This window comes from Anastrepha ludens, chromosome 6 (genome assembly GCF_028408465.1).
Source record: "Anastrepha ludens isolate Willacy chromosome 6, idAnaLude1.1, whole genome shotgun sequence".
NCBI classification, from domain to species: domain Eukaryota; kingdom Metazoa; phylum Arthropoda; class Insecta; order Diptera; family Tephritidae; genus Anastrepha; species Anastrepha ludens.
This window is the reverse complement of record NC_071502.1, coordinates 7,230,018-7,245,462: the sequence shown is the minus strand read 5'-3', so window position 1 is coordinate 7,245,462 and position 15,445 is coordinate 7,230,018. Positions and strand designations below refer to the sequence as shown.

The 15,445-nt window shown below is 33.9% G+C and overlaps 1 protein-coding gene across 1 annotated transcript in view; it reads right to left on the bottom strand.

The window, feature by feature from the left end:
- LOC128866622 (uncharacterized) overlaps positions 1-13,239 on the bottom strand; it is a 146,121-nt gene extending 132,882 nt beyond the window's left edge. The window contains exon 1 of the mRNA XM_054107495.1: positions 12,068-13,239. The gene's annotated coding sequence lies outside the window, so the exon portion shown is untranslated. The remainder of the gene's footprint in view (positions 1-12,067) is intronic.
- Between the last annotated feature and the right edge of the window lie 2,206 nt (positions 13,240-15,445).

Here is a 15,445-nt window from a genome sequence, read left to right as displayed (position 1 = left end):
AATACATACTTAGAATTAGGAAAACAAAACACAAAAAAAAAAAAGATAAAATAAAGTTTAAGTACCAAAGTGCAGCGCACACAAAAAGTCACAGTTAAAATTGACTAAAAGCAATTGTTCAGTGCTGCTGAGTGCATGCACAATCCCAGCCGGAGTGATATCAAGAAGTCATTCATTTGCTTTAGTTCAGATATGCTATTAGTTAGTTAGTTATGGGAGCATAGCTGGGTCGGCAGTAGCCGACTAGCGGTTATTTAGTGGGTCTGTTAGTTGAACAGATAAATAGTCAGTCTGTCGCTAAGGCGGCCAAGTAAGCACAATAGCTTCACATTGTCTACTGCCATACATACATACATACGTACTCCTATACAAATCTGTACGTACATGTGTGTGTATGCATGTATGTATGTACATTTTGTGGGCCCATTTGACAACATAAGTGGCGCTCTAATTGCCATTCGCTTTAGAAGCCCATGAGAAATGACTGCCGGCGTTACAAAAAATATTTACGTCTGTAGAACTTAACGAGTGATTAATGTTAACCATATTTGTACTTGATTTATCGTTGTTGTATTGAACAAATTACTAGAGTACAGAAAAATAAAAAAACTCACACGCATACACATTTGTTGAAAAAAAAAATAAAACTTTTGCACAAATAAAACTTTCTACGGCAGACATGTTTTTTTTGGAATATTTATAAAGATTAAAAGTGTAATAACTTTTAGATAATTGAGAGAATTAAGGTCTTACATTTTTAATGGGTGTCCCATGCACTCTGCCTGTTTTGAATTTAGCGAAATTTTCTGGAATCGGTATTGTGTTGTCGTTTGTCAGCAGTCACGTGAGAATGAGAATGAGAAGGAAGAGAACTAAAGGCATAGACGTTCAATACATATAAACATATATACATACAGTCGTCCCGCGGGAGGGAAACGGAGCTGGGGTGGGTTTTTAGTGGGTGAGTCGAAAGACAAGTCTCGGCTTTCACTGCTTTTTGCCACCTCCATAAAAACAAAAAAAAAAAAAAAAAAAACAGCACGCGGTAAACTAGGAACTATATTCCTAACATTTTGACCAGTTTCGACTATTCTTTTTAATGTTCATTATTTTTATTTTTGCAAAAGTATTGCTCATTGTTTAACAAACCACAATACACTAATATTTTTGAAAGTGTCACACTTTTTAATCAGAATTTCCACGATTATTTTATTATATGGAGAAAATAGGCAACACCGCCAGTTGAAAAAGGTAATACCAAATCAATGAGAATTTCAAACAGCTTTGTACAAAAATTACAATAAAAAAATTTTACAACTTTTCATAAAAATTTCGAAGTTTTTAGTCAGAATTTCCACAATTTTTTCTATACGAATAAAATACGTAACACCGTCAGTTGAAAAAAGTAATAAAAAATCAATGAGAATTTCAAGCCACTTCAACTCTATACAAAAATTTAAAAAAATTTACAAATGTTTCAAGCCACCTCAAATTTTCGTACCAATTTCCAACTTTTTAAGTAGAATTTTCACGAATTGTTTATATGGAGGAACTACGCAATACAGTAAGGGGAAAACAGTAATCAAAAATCGATTTCAATAAAAAGTGACTTAAAACTTCAACTTTTTATTTTACAAAAATTAAAAAAAAAATTTAACAAATCTTCATACAAATTTCGAAGTTTTTAGTCAGAATTTCCGCAATTTTTTCTAAGTTTAAAGGTTAAAAGGTACTTATTAAAAATCAATGAGCATCAAACCACTTCAAATTTTCACAAAAATGTCCAACTTTTTAATTACAATTTCAACGATTTTTTTTATACGAAGAAAATTCGCAACTCTGTCAGGGGAAAAAGTAATCAAAAATCAATGAGACTTTCAAGCCACTTCAATTTTATATAAAACTTAAAAACGTTTTACAAATTTTCGTAGAAATTTCAGTCTTTTTAATCAGTATGTTCATGATTGTTTTTTAATTATTTATTTATTTAACGATATTTTCAATCGAACAGTCGGGACGCGTATGCACTGATGTCATGTGTCCAGCCAGTTGACTGTGGGATGATTATAACGACCGAAAATATTCACCACTTTCGCATTGGATTTTAATTATTTTTATACCGTTATCGTGTGGAAGTGAACACATTTTAGTGAATTACAGATTTTTTTACCAATCCACTTCAATTTTATATAAAACTTAAAAATTTTTTACAAATTTTCATAAAATTTTTCAAGTCTTTAATCAGAATTTCCACGATTTTTTTATATGGAGAAAATTCACAACACCGTCAGTGGAAAAAAGTTATCAAAAATCAATGAGCCTTTCAAGCCACTTCAAATTTTCATAAAAATTTCAATTTTTTTATTCAGAACTTTCACGACTTTTTTATATGGAGAAATATGCAACACCGTCAGGAGGAAAATTATCAAAAATCAATGAAATTTTCTAACCACTTCAAATTTGCTCGTTGTTATACAAAAATTTAATGGGCCATCGAACTGCGAAATCAAATTTTTTTCAAAAACTCTGATTAAAAATTTGATGCAAATTTTTTGAATAAATCAAGTTAAGCAATCTTAATGACATATCCTGTCTTTTGGATTAAAGCTGACATAGAAAATTAGCCTGCGTAGAAGTAAAATATTTTTACACTGAACCAAATTCTTGCATCTTTCTTAATGCTTTAAATTCTTGTATGGCTTTTAAATCTTTAACGGCTCCGAAAACTCAACATTTAAGAACAAACTAATCAACTAACAAGAAATTGGAAAAAATATAAAATATATGGTAAGGTTTATTGATAAGCTGAATTCAAACTCAAAGTGTTGACAATTATTTTGAAATTTTTTACTTCTTGAAAAAAATATACATAGAGAAATTTTTATAAACCTACCTTTTAGATTTGGAAAATCGAACTGTATTCGACATCAGCGGCTACAGCGGCCTTACACACTTGAAATTGAAATTGGAAAAGGTCGAGCCAAGGAGCACCCGGAGATTTGGTGGCTCCTAAAACACTCAGGCTAAAAAGCTCTGGAAAGAGGGTAGATAGTCAAGGAGGGAAGGAGAAAAGTATCAGAGAAAGAGATAGGAAAGAATAGAGACAGAGATAGAGATAGTTAGTCCTTACACACTTGGCAACCTCGAATTTCGATTATTTGTTTCCGCTACACTGGGAGCCAATATCCTTATGCTATTAGAAGACTGCCAATTTATTTAGGGCTCATGGCAGGCGCAGGCTTGTAATTAAGTTACAGTTTACATTTTCAGCGAAATAAAAGTATTTCATTATTGGACAGATCGCCTCTATATTTGAAACTCATGCATTCCCTTCAGATTTGGAAAAAAGTTCTCCTTGCTACTATGTAAAAATTTACAATCTACAATTTCTACGAAATCATAGACGAAAGCTGAATGTAATGTCACCTGATTTCATAAAATTATGCTTACTTATGCTGTAGGTGGTATAAATATGTGCCACCGCTTTTAAAGTGTTAAGTTATATTTAAATTTTAATTTTTTTATTTTAGATTTTTCTTTCAATGATTTGGCTTGCAAGTTCATGAAAATCTTGTACGAGTATTATTATTTTTGAATCGCTCATTACCTTCATCATTCCAACGCTTTGGCAAGTCATTCTGCAGATACTTGAATATAGTACACACAAGAATGTATGTATGAGTGTGTGTGTATATGCACATCTGTAAGCAATGCCGTCAATTGTTTGAGAGAATCGCGTGTCAACTAGATTCTTACGAGTTTTGTGCAGTCATTCAGCCAGAAGCCAGAAAGAAGATGCGCTCACTCAGCTGCTTTTTTGTGTCAGTTTTCAAGCAACAAAGCGGAAAATGCGGTCTTTGTGTCAGGCATAGTACCTATATGGGTGTGTATGTATGTATGAACATGCTTGGTATAAATATTACTATTCAATTAGCACAACGCCTGGCGCGCTTTGTCGAATTCAACCAAAATCGGCTGGGCGGTTAGCGCGCCAATCAAAAGGAAGAAGAAGAAGACTTATTAATAATCAAAAGCCAGCGAATACTTGCTTCTGGGCTTAAATGATGCTTCAATAGTTTTCAAAAGTATTCTTGATCAATATTGTTTAGAGGCTTACAGATTTTATTATTTAAATAAATAAATGATTAATCATATAACTGAATTTCTGAAGGCTCAAGTGAAGGTCTTCATCAAAATCTGTAGATTATCTGTTGTTTATTAAATTCTTAAATTATTTACATGGTTTATGTGTATGTATATGTGGTATATATGTATGTAGAAATGTCAGAGGTGTGAAATTAAGCTATTTTTTATAATTTATAGTAACCTTGACTGTTGGGCAAAACAAAATTTTTTTTTTGTTAAAAGAATATCTGTTAAAAAAATTTAATAAAAAAACTTATAAAGGCAGCGCATTTAGTAATTTGAGTTAGAGTTAGCGCAACTTATGCGAATATATATGTATGCATATGTACATATTTCCAGCAGTGGAAATATTAAAACAATTTTTTAACCTCTAAAAAGGCTGCCCTCCATTTGAATTTCGCTTAAAAATCTTAAAAAAAATGCCGAACTAACAGTAAATTCACCTATTGGTTGTAAGAAATTCGTTTTAAATTGGCATTTTCTTTTAAATTTACATTATTTTGCACAGCTATAATCTTCTCTTCAATTTTCAAAGCGTTAGTTATGGTTTAATTTTTTTCACATTTTATTATTGTCATTAAAAATTTCTTTTTTTCTTAGTTCATATTTTTGTATTTTATGCCATTTCCCTCATTTGTTGCTTTAAATCATTTCATCTATTTTTTAGCGCCATATGAGTTTTAAGTTTTTCTGCGCATGCGCGCGCATTCATGCTTTGTGGCGCTGATTTCGTTTTTTTTTTTTTTTTTTTTTTATTTTGTTTTGTTTTGCTCTGTGAAACGGTTAAGCGCTTTCCAATCAATTGTACCGTAGTTGTGAAAGTTTGCTAAAATTTTTGCTCGAATTAAATGAAATAATTTGAGATTTCGGTGAAATGCTCCAAATTAAATTTTTTGTATTAATATTTTTTTATTAATATTTTTTTATTGATATTTTTTTATTAGTATCTTTTTAGTGATACTTTTTTACTAACTTTTTTATTATTTACTGTTGCCTTTTCGTATGAAAATTTAGTACAGACTTGACTTGCTTGTTAATTATTTGTGCGCAACTAAATTCTCGCTGTTTTTTATGAAATTACAACTTTATTCCGAAAAAATGGCTACAAGTGAATCATTGAAAGTATTGTCCATCGCTGGCTACTACTTTTTCCTATCCTTCTGGTAGATCTCGTATACCGTCGCGGTAAAACTGTACATCTTTCGAGGCTATCCACGGATCAAGCCATTTTTTGATGTCTTCATATGAATGGAACTGCTGGTCAGCTAGACCTTGGGCCACCGATCGGAACAGGTCTTACTCGGACGGCGAAATATCTGGAAAATATGGAGAGAACGAAAATTACTCATTCACATCACATCGGCACGCAAATTCATAGCCTTGCTCTAGCAAAGGCAGGACACTCACAGAGAAAATGCACAGTGCTATTCGCCTCCTCCAAGCAAGATAGGCAAATTCGATCCCAAAAGATTCCAATGGTGGTCATATACTGACTCCATGGGTTGTGTCCTGTAATAATACCGACCATCAATCGAACGTTTTTCCTTCCAAGTTTTAGTAGAAAGTTTGACAGTTTTCTATTCGGACTTGTCACAAAACACTTTGCAGTTCTGCAGAGCTCTAGACTGGACCATCGCTCTTTATGTAAATTGCACACGTAATCGCTGATCCAATTTATGATTCCTGCAGAACTGATTCTGATCAATGGCTCTGACCCGAACAGATACAACTGCAACCCAACAAGCAATGAACACAGTTGAGATGGCAACATTGCGATCAATCACAGGACATAGTCGCAGACTTCTTATGCGAAACGAAGCCGAAGACGAAGAAGGGTATGGAGAAATCTTGTCCTACGCATGTCGAACAATAGGTTGGCTAAATCAGGAATTATGGGAAAGCCGATGACTATAAGACCATCCGGACGCCCGCCCAAACCTGGAATAAGTGTTGGACATACAGCTCTATCGATAACTAACATTTTTTTACATAAACAAACAAATTGCATCTCTTGTAGAAAAATTGTTGAAGAACAGAATTTAAGCCTATGAAGAAGAAGAAGTAGAATAATTTACATACCTAAAAGCAGTAGCTTTGCTTTGACACCTGTTCTTTTAAATATTATTCAAGTTTTTATTATCTTTAACAACTTAGAACTTATGCTCCCCAAAGTCATTCCAAAGCTACTTGAGCCCTTGCAAAACCTACTAAGCTGCACTCTCAGTAGCATTCCTTGAGTGGTGGTAGGTGACAGACCACAGATACAGATGAGTAATCATGCAACAACAAGAATTACTAGTTTTTTCCAATAAAATTTATCAGTGCACCGAAAGAGCGCGTTTTGTGTCTCAAATTATTCCAAAATAAAACAACAAAAAAACGCACAAAAGAAACAATAAAAATATGCCACCGCACGATCTGCTAATGCAATTGCAATTATTAAGCGTTTATCTGTATTTCAATATGTACATATATTGGCGTATTGATGATCTTATTAGCAGCACATCAGGTGGCGCAGCCACTCATAGCCAGGTGTTCCAATGCTTCCCCTATTATGACGCTAGCAGACTTTCAATATTCCACTCAGAATTCTCATATAAATTATTGCATTTTCTCCGCGCCTTTCCAGTATCAATCCAAATAAGTCATTTACGTACGTGAGTATGTACAGTGGGCGACAAGAAAATATGCACATAAAGTCGAAAATTTAAGTATGATGGTGCACATTATGAATATATGAGATTTGGATGATGGCCAATGAATTTACTCCACACATTTATTAACATTTTATTTGGCTCAAAAGCAAATGCAAAAAAATAAATATAATAATAAAAAAAAATATAACAAAATACGATTTCTATATCTACGTCTAATGTCTGGTATTACTTTTTTTGGCACATACTGCATTCTTATATCATGCCTACATAAGTATGAAAATTAATCATTTTTCTATCTCATCATCTGTTGTTTTATTTCCAATGAATGAAATGCTCATTCGATTAACGACAGCAGCTCGCTTTCAAGCCGCGCAACCTTTCTTGCAATTAGTGCTGACATACAACAACACATTACACATACCTATACAGCCTTCATATGCGAGTACAACAAATTTATTCAACAGCTACTCGTCATACTTAGCAGTCACATTTGCGCAAATAAACGTGATCGTTCCATGTCATCCATATAAAAGTAGAATGTCATAACTCCACTCTTGCAAGCAAGTCACGTAAACCGATGAGAAACAGGAAGCCAAGGAAGGGCGCATGCATATACACACACACATACACATGTACTTATATGAATGTTGGTTTATATGCAACTACTACATTCATGAAAAATTAGATTCTTTCGACACTAGAAACATGTTGATTTGCTATAGAACTTCATTGAAGTCGAACAAATTTGAGCATTTCTTTCTTTCCACCACAAACTTGAAGTGTCTTTCAACTCGCCAACGAAATGCCGAAATTCTAATACTCTTCCATTTGTTATAAATTTAGTGATTAAGACCATAACAAAAACACAAATACACACCTTAGCTTTTGTTATGGTAATTGTCGAATGCCAATGAAGACGACATTATCTTATTAAAACTTATAAGAATCTTTGTTGGCATTACGTATGCCGTTGATTCGTTACGAAATCTCATTAGTGGTATGGGTATGGCATAACAATTGATCCAAAATTCAAAGAAATCTTACTAGAATATCGTTGGAAGAATGAATGAATGATTTGAATGCATTGATAAGTTGCTGGCGAATGGCTTGTAAGCGGTAAAGATCGTTTGATACCAGTTTGACAACGGTATACTTTTATGATTGAGTAAATTTCGGGATTTCCGTTTTGTTGTTATGCCATATTACATGTGAGTAGAGGGGAATTGCGCTATTTAGTGTTGTCTACGACTGGAGAAATGATTATAGCGAGAACTGAGTGAACTGAGTGTGGAGTATTGAGTACAGAGTGCTGCTAGTGACTGAGAATTTAATAGGGAACGCTCTATGCGGCAAAAGAAATGCAAGTTTAATTTGTTTAATTTTTCAATACACTTTGCTGAACATTTCTCTAATTTGTTGGTGTGCTCCACGTAATATGATTTCTTGAGACTCTCAAATATGAAAAAGTGGCTTGGCGGTGAGCTGAGTTTGAATTGCGTTAAGAGGTCAACTATAGTAATCCCTTACAGCCGAGCCATTTACTCAAACGTATTATTATTTATTAAAATATAATTAAAATTACAGATTAATCTATTTAGTCGCACTAGCTACCAGAGCTATCGACCTACACAAACTTGGTGGCAGGAATTAGATGCGGGATTAAATCTGGAAGATATCTTGCATGCGAGAGCAGACTCGTACGCCGTTGCTTTGTTCTGCTGGAAAAAACAGCTCTACTCGAGAAGTGCGGACGTTTTGTTGTTGTTATTATATCAGCATAAACATTCTCCATACATATAAGCTTAAGAGGAATGCTATTGAAGTGTCGGTCCTTGACTGGACATAAATCCGGGTCGTTCCGGTTGCGTAAAACCGACTGTCGTGCGGACGTTTTCGTTATACTATGTTGTTCAATAAGCTTTGCGATTCGATGAGAAAAACACAATTTTATGATTTGAAATATACTTTGTTATTCAGTATAGTCTCCCTGTCCTGATGGAAAGAATTTTTTTCTTTTGCAAACGAGATTATTTTTCACGTTTCTTTTTTTTCATTAAGCTGGTCTAAAAGGTTACAATAACATTTAGATTTTGTGTTTTACCACTTTGCAAGTAATCCACGATCCCTGAAGCATGAATTTTGTGTGTGATTAGCCGTGCGTAGGCTACTTAGTGAAGGGCAGCTAGGAAAAGACCATCGGCAAAGTACCAAAACTACTAGTCCTTGATATTGCTCTCGGCCAATGGAATTGAAAAAATATGTAAAATTAAGAAACTTCTGGAGATTACAAAAACAAAAAAGTGCATTAGCGTAGTACCCATAACAGAAGTGAAACTTTTAAGGCAGACAAAGAAAGAGAGACCCGAGAGAAAATGAGAGAGAGAGAGAGAGAGAGAGAAAGAATATATATCTAAATAACTTCACAACATTTACAGAGAATACAAATAGACAAAATTTACAAATAACGGAGAAGGGTCGACCGGTGTCGGTAAACGCCAGATACAAACTGTGGAAACAACGCGCACTACTCCGAGGGTTTATCACCCGCACAAACGCAGCGATTATAGGACCGCAACAACGGCACAAATTACCGCAAGGCAATACCAACCAATCCGACACCGAATTGGATAGCACTTCATATTACACAAAGCACTAGCCAGTAAACAGCAATAAGCGTCAAAAAGTAGGCACCAAAAAAAAAAAACGTCAAAAGAATTGGAACCAGAAAACGCTGCAAACAGTAGGCACCAAGGAAATATAACGCCAAAAATATATTTCCTACAAGTTTGCACTAACAAACAAGCGCCGAAAGTAGGCAGTGTTATTTCTCCCTGGAAATTAGCAACCACAAAGAAAAACTCAGGAAAAATAACCTAAAGTGTATCTAAGATACATATCTCTCTCTCTCCTTTTCCTCAACGTTATTATCTTTTTTCTCTCTCGCGGAACGAAAATGCCCAAAACGTTGCATGGCCTTGAAATTTTACTCTCCATTCTCTCCAAAACTAAAAAATAAAATAAAAAGTAGTCTGATAGCGCTTGTACCTTGTCGAAATGACCTCACTTTTGTGTAAGTAGGTGCAAAAGTAGAACTAAAATTGAAAAAATTATTAATGAATTTATGGCATTTCGAAATAACTTCATTTCTGTGCCGGGTGAAAAAGCAGAATTGACATGCGAGTGATGAATTTTCAAAAAAAAAAACGAGTGAAACGTGCGCACTTTTTGACAAAAATAAAATATTTTCATGGGGAACTATACAACTTTTATTATTTTTTATAAGTTATTTTCACCGTGCTACAATTTTTTGTTTTCAACGCTTTAATAATTCATGTAGTAAAGGGTTAAGGGGCATGCAAAAGCCTTGATAACAACTAAAATGAATTCACGTTCCCGAAACTTGGTTGAATAGGTTTTGAGTTATGCTGTTTGACAAGTTTTGAAAACGGCGGCATTTTTATTACGATTTTTGAAAGAGGTTGCGTAGTTACGCCTGGTAGATTAGAAGCTATATACAAAAAAAATTTGATTACAAAAAATTGTATACAAAAATATCACAAAAAAAAAACAAAATTTTATAAAAAAATATCACAAAAAAAAAATTTTATAAAAAAAATATTTTTTTATAGGCGTCCTGTAAGCCCTCAAAAATTTTAAATTTTAGGAGTTCGTAGAAAATATATTTTTTAAATAATAATAATAGATATAATTTAAGCAATTTATATATTTTTTTTAAATAACATAATTGGCGCGTATAGCCTTGGATGTGTGACCAAGCTCCTCCTCCTATTTGCGCTGTGCGTCTTATATTGCAGAAATACACTCGGATAAAGCGTAAGGTTTCATTTGTGGAACATTTGAGAAGGGAAAGTTAGAAAGAAATTAAATAAAGTCGATCTATAAAGGTTGTGTATAAAATTTACGGAAAAGCGCATCATTTTTCTAAAAGACTTTCTGGCAAATTTCGAAGCGTCGACGGCACAGGTACGTATTAAAAAACTAAAAAAAAAACAAAAAAAAAATTGTTTAATTGATACCCCATTGTTTTGGTCATGGGATAAATTTAGAATGCAGCATGAAGAAGAAAATATTTTTGGGCTATCCTAATGTGATTTCAATGTTAATATTTCCTGCAAAATCCAAAAATTTAGTATTTTACTTGTATAGGCAATTTAAAACATTGCATTAAACCTTTTTGGAAATACATTCATAACCTATCTCTAAGGCGTTAGAAGTAGTCAGAAATTTCAAAAAATTGGATTTGTTTTTTGCATTTTCTTAAGTATAATATCTTAAAAATATTGTGTGAAAATTCGAAGTGAATCCGAGAAATACTTTTCGAGTTATTCAGCAATTAACAAAGGGCGCTCTGGCGCTTCGGAGCGTTCAAACAAAACTTTAAATGCGGTTTTCTCCAAACTATGTTTTTTGAACTGGTGATCACTGTAACTTAAAAACCGCTTGGTAGATTTCAATAAAATTTATACTGCTTTTGAAAAGCATAAAAAACTCGTGCCGTGATCAGAGAATTTTTTTTCGAAATTTTCGATTTTTTTCTTAACAATTGATTGTAGGTTTTTTTCTCGGAAATCTGAAAGATATTTCTTGAAGCCGCCATATTCTTAATTTTGAACACCAAAAAAAGGTTTCGATCAGGCACAAGATTATCTATTAATAAAAATAAATTATCTTTTCCGATTGATTTTAGATGAATCTCCAAGGACTTGTGATGATCACTGCAAGGGACTTCTGGAGAAACCACACAAACAGCGATAATTTTTACAATTATTAATTTTTTATGAAATTTTGCTAAAGTCAAGTCGATGTATTAATGCTATGCTTTCATTTTTGTAAAATAAAGCAATTGACTAGCAAAAAAAAAAAGTTATTTAAAATCATAATTTTTTCGGACCTCTGACTATTCAACCAGAGGAGAAAGAAGGTTGTTGAGCACTTTCTCTGTAAATATCCGGGTTCGGCAGCTATACGACTAAGATCACTGGTTGCTCCTTTCTTCGACAGTGTGGGGCTGTACGCCAACCTAAATCCCATCCCATTCTCCATTACATAAACAGCTCCGAGCGGCAGTAGATATCTGCCCCTTAGAGGTCTTCTAATGGTACCAAAACGACGCCTTACTGCTACTATTGCCTTAGTGCCAAAGTGGTACTTCAACCATTTCACCTACCTACCATTCACCCAGAAACTTGCACACAGCAACAAAAGAAATATAAGCAAATTTATAAGATTTTTTCTGTACTCACCAAAAAACAAAGCAATTCAAGTCGAAAACTTCTTCAATCACTCCAATTTGTTTCCTATTTTCAAAATCTTTTTATGCGCACTTTACCAAATCGTATAAGCTTTTAATTTGCGCACTGCTTTTCCTACTTTTGTGCACCTTTCCAATAGCGAATTCCAATAATCAGTTAATGAGTTGGCAATAACAATTCAAATTTCGGTAAATCACTTTCAATTGCGCACATTCAACACATCAAATCACTTGTCACTGCTAAGCACCTGCCGTTTCGCGTACCATCGGGTGAATTCGGAAAAAACAAAAAAAAAGTAACGAAATGATGCTTGACGAAAATTGTTGACTCTTTAAAAGTGGCGCAACCCGTCAAAACAACAACCGTCTAAAATATTTCGCAATACCGTTATAGCTAATTGCCGTTAACGTTTCGAAAATTTACTTGTAAAATTCTCGCTGTCAGTATTTTTTTTTTAATTTGTGTTTTCTTACTCTTATTTTCACAACCGCAAGTCTGTTTTCGTTCCAGCTACACTGCGCCAAAATTGCGCATAGCAAATTATTTTCAAATTTCTACAGTCGTTTTCCCACTTTCGAAGCCGGTTTCAACTTTGATCCCAATCTATTTTACTATTCTTTACGTTCTAATTCACTTCCGATACGGCACAAAAACAAACAGGAAATCTACACTTGAGTAGCCGAAAAATGTAAACAAGCCCGCAGCACTTGCGTGTGTAATTTGCGGTGTGCGGTGTGCGGGGTGCGTGCTGAAAAGGAAATAAATTCTCTCGGGTTTATTTTGCTTTGTTGGTATTTTATGGGCGACTATTATTGTTTCACTTCGTTTACTTATTCGATTGCGTTTTTATTTCGCTTGTGTTTGTTTTTGTTTTTTTTTTTTTCTCGTTATCATCAGTTGAACATGCGCACAAATTTGATTGCACCCTTTTCTTCCTTGCCTCGTTTTTCACATTCGTCTTTCAAAGCAGTGAAAAAAGAACACTCTCGCACTCCAAAATAATATCGCACGAGGAGGGTTTGCGCTTGCACTTTTGGCTGTGATATGCAGCAGTTCGACTATAGGATGACGTTGTAACGACTCGTAAACGTTCACAGGTATGCTGCGTGACGTCGTTTCGAACGATTCAATTCGGTTGGCGGCTTAAATCGTACTGAATGGCAGCGCTAGAAATTGTGCTGCAGTTGGTTGTTTCTCGGCACTTGTGTTGCTGCGCGTCACCACCGGTTATTGGCTGGGTAGGCTGCGTAGTCGTTCGCTGATGATGGTGTTGCTGGTGGTGGTGGTCGTGGTGATAGTGGCTGCTTTAAAGCCGAAGATTAACACTGTAGTCGGCTTTGTGTTTACAACACGCAACGAACTAATGAAAATGTTTTGGCGAGCTATAGTCGGTAGTGGTGGGTTTCAGAAATTTTGTAATATTTATGAGGTAGGCAGGCCTAGTAGTTAAGTAGTGCAATTTTCGCAAGAGCTTTCCTTAACATAATTTGTTTTACGAAAATTAAGGGGACAGATACCTGTAAACGGCCATACTTTCCCTGATTTTCATTAAAATTATTTAAAATGAAGAAGTCAATATATTTTTTTCAAAATTGGCATACAGTTAATTTATACATTAAAACAATGTAATTTTTTTTTGTTTTAATCATTTAAAATGGCGGATGTACACTAAATTCTTCTAGGAAGGTCACAGCGGGGCTTCTCAATCGGCGAGCGCTGTAGCGTCGGCGTCAGTGACCTGAATACAAAAAACCAAAATTTTTTTGTTTATTAACGTCATTTCTATATGAATTAAACAAAAATGGAAATGCTTAAAAAAAATGAGTTTTGGGGCGAATTTTCCTACTATTTTTGCTTCGAAAAAATTATTTTTTAATTATTTCGAAAACTTTAAATTCACATAGAAAGTAATATCATGAGCTTTTTATCGAATTTATTTTTGTGTAGAGTATTCGTGTTTTAAGGGGCTATATACAGTTGAAATTTTCAAAAAATCGATTTTTTTATTTTTTTTTCTTAATGTACTCATATTTAAGAAAACACAAAGAAAATTTAATATCGTCCCGGTAAATATTTTCGAAGTTACACGAAAATCTAAAAAGGCGTTTCAAAGTGCTTGAAAGTGCTTTTCAAATTTAAAACGCGTTTTTCTTAAACAGGTGTTTTCAAAGTCGTTGGCCAACATTACTCGAAAGCGGCTAAACCGATTAGTCTCACATTTTAACAAAAGCTTCTTAAATATATATTTTAGTGATTAATCGAAGATTTTTTCTCACTGATAAATATTATTTTTATAAACAATTTAAGGCCGAAATTTTGGTCAAAAATCGATTTTTTCTTTGAGAAACCGCCATTATGTCAAAAAAAATGATTTTGTTTATTCCTTTTCTTAATTACCAGATTTAACATTACTTTAACGAAACCTGTTTTTTTTTTAATTTCAGAGGATCCAGTTAAGAGATATAGTAGTCACCGCAAAATGTCAGCGCTGTAGCTCCTTTCCTAATAAATATTTTTACAATACTAAGTCTTAAAATACAGTTAATAGATAACATAATATGCGCACAAGTTTTTCGATCAATAAATTTGAAAGTTTTCTCAGAAAAAATTCTGAAAAATTCGCTTTTTTCGCCCCTCTAACTGTATATAACCTCTTAACTAACCTATACCGTGAAAATTATATACCATAAATCCTGTTTTTTTGTTCTTAATGAAATGGTTCTGCATAGCCTTTAGGTGGGTATATTGAGACTTACTGCTGCGATGAGCTAATTATACAAATTAATTTTTAGGCGCCTTCGATTCAACACGGCCCACTTAATGAAAAATTTGCATGTGAATGCAACAACAATGCTATCGAGCAATATTCGCCGCTAGCAATTAAGGTTATACCTCGTAAAACTGGTATAACTCACTATTTTCAACGCTGCCACCTATCTTTCAAAAGAGCTTCATTAGACTAAGTTTATACAAAGAGCTTTTTGTTCCTTCAACATTACGAATTCTCTTTTGGTGTTACCCATTATGTTCACAAACCTTAGCATACAGTCAACAACAACATGGAATAGAACGAGAACACGACGACTATTGACAGAGCACAAAGTCTATTAACAGACGGAGTTGACAAAAAAACGCGGTCTTACTAATGGTCATTAAGTGCGTCCAAACAAATGTAATTTTTTTTAGGTATTTTCCAGTGCTGTCAACAAATGTTTATTTATACCAGTTGCTTCATCCATTCGCAGATCAATCATCTATTTTTATATCGAAGATGCCAATTGTGTTTGAGTTCTAAATCGATGAACCGAAATATTTAAACATATTCATGATGGAAACTGTGACTACACTGAGATAACTAGATTAGTTGAA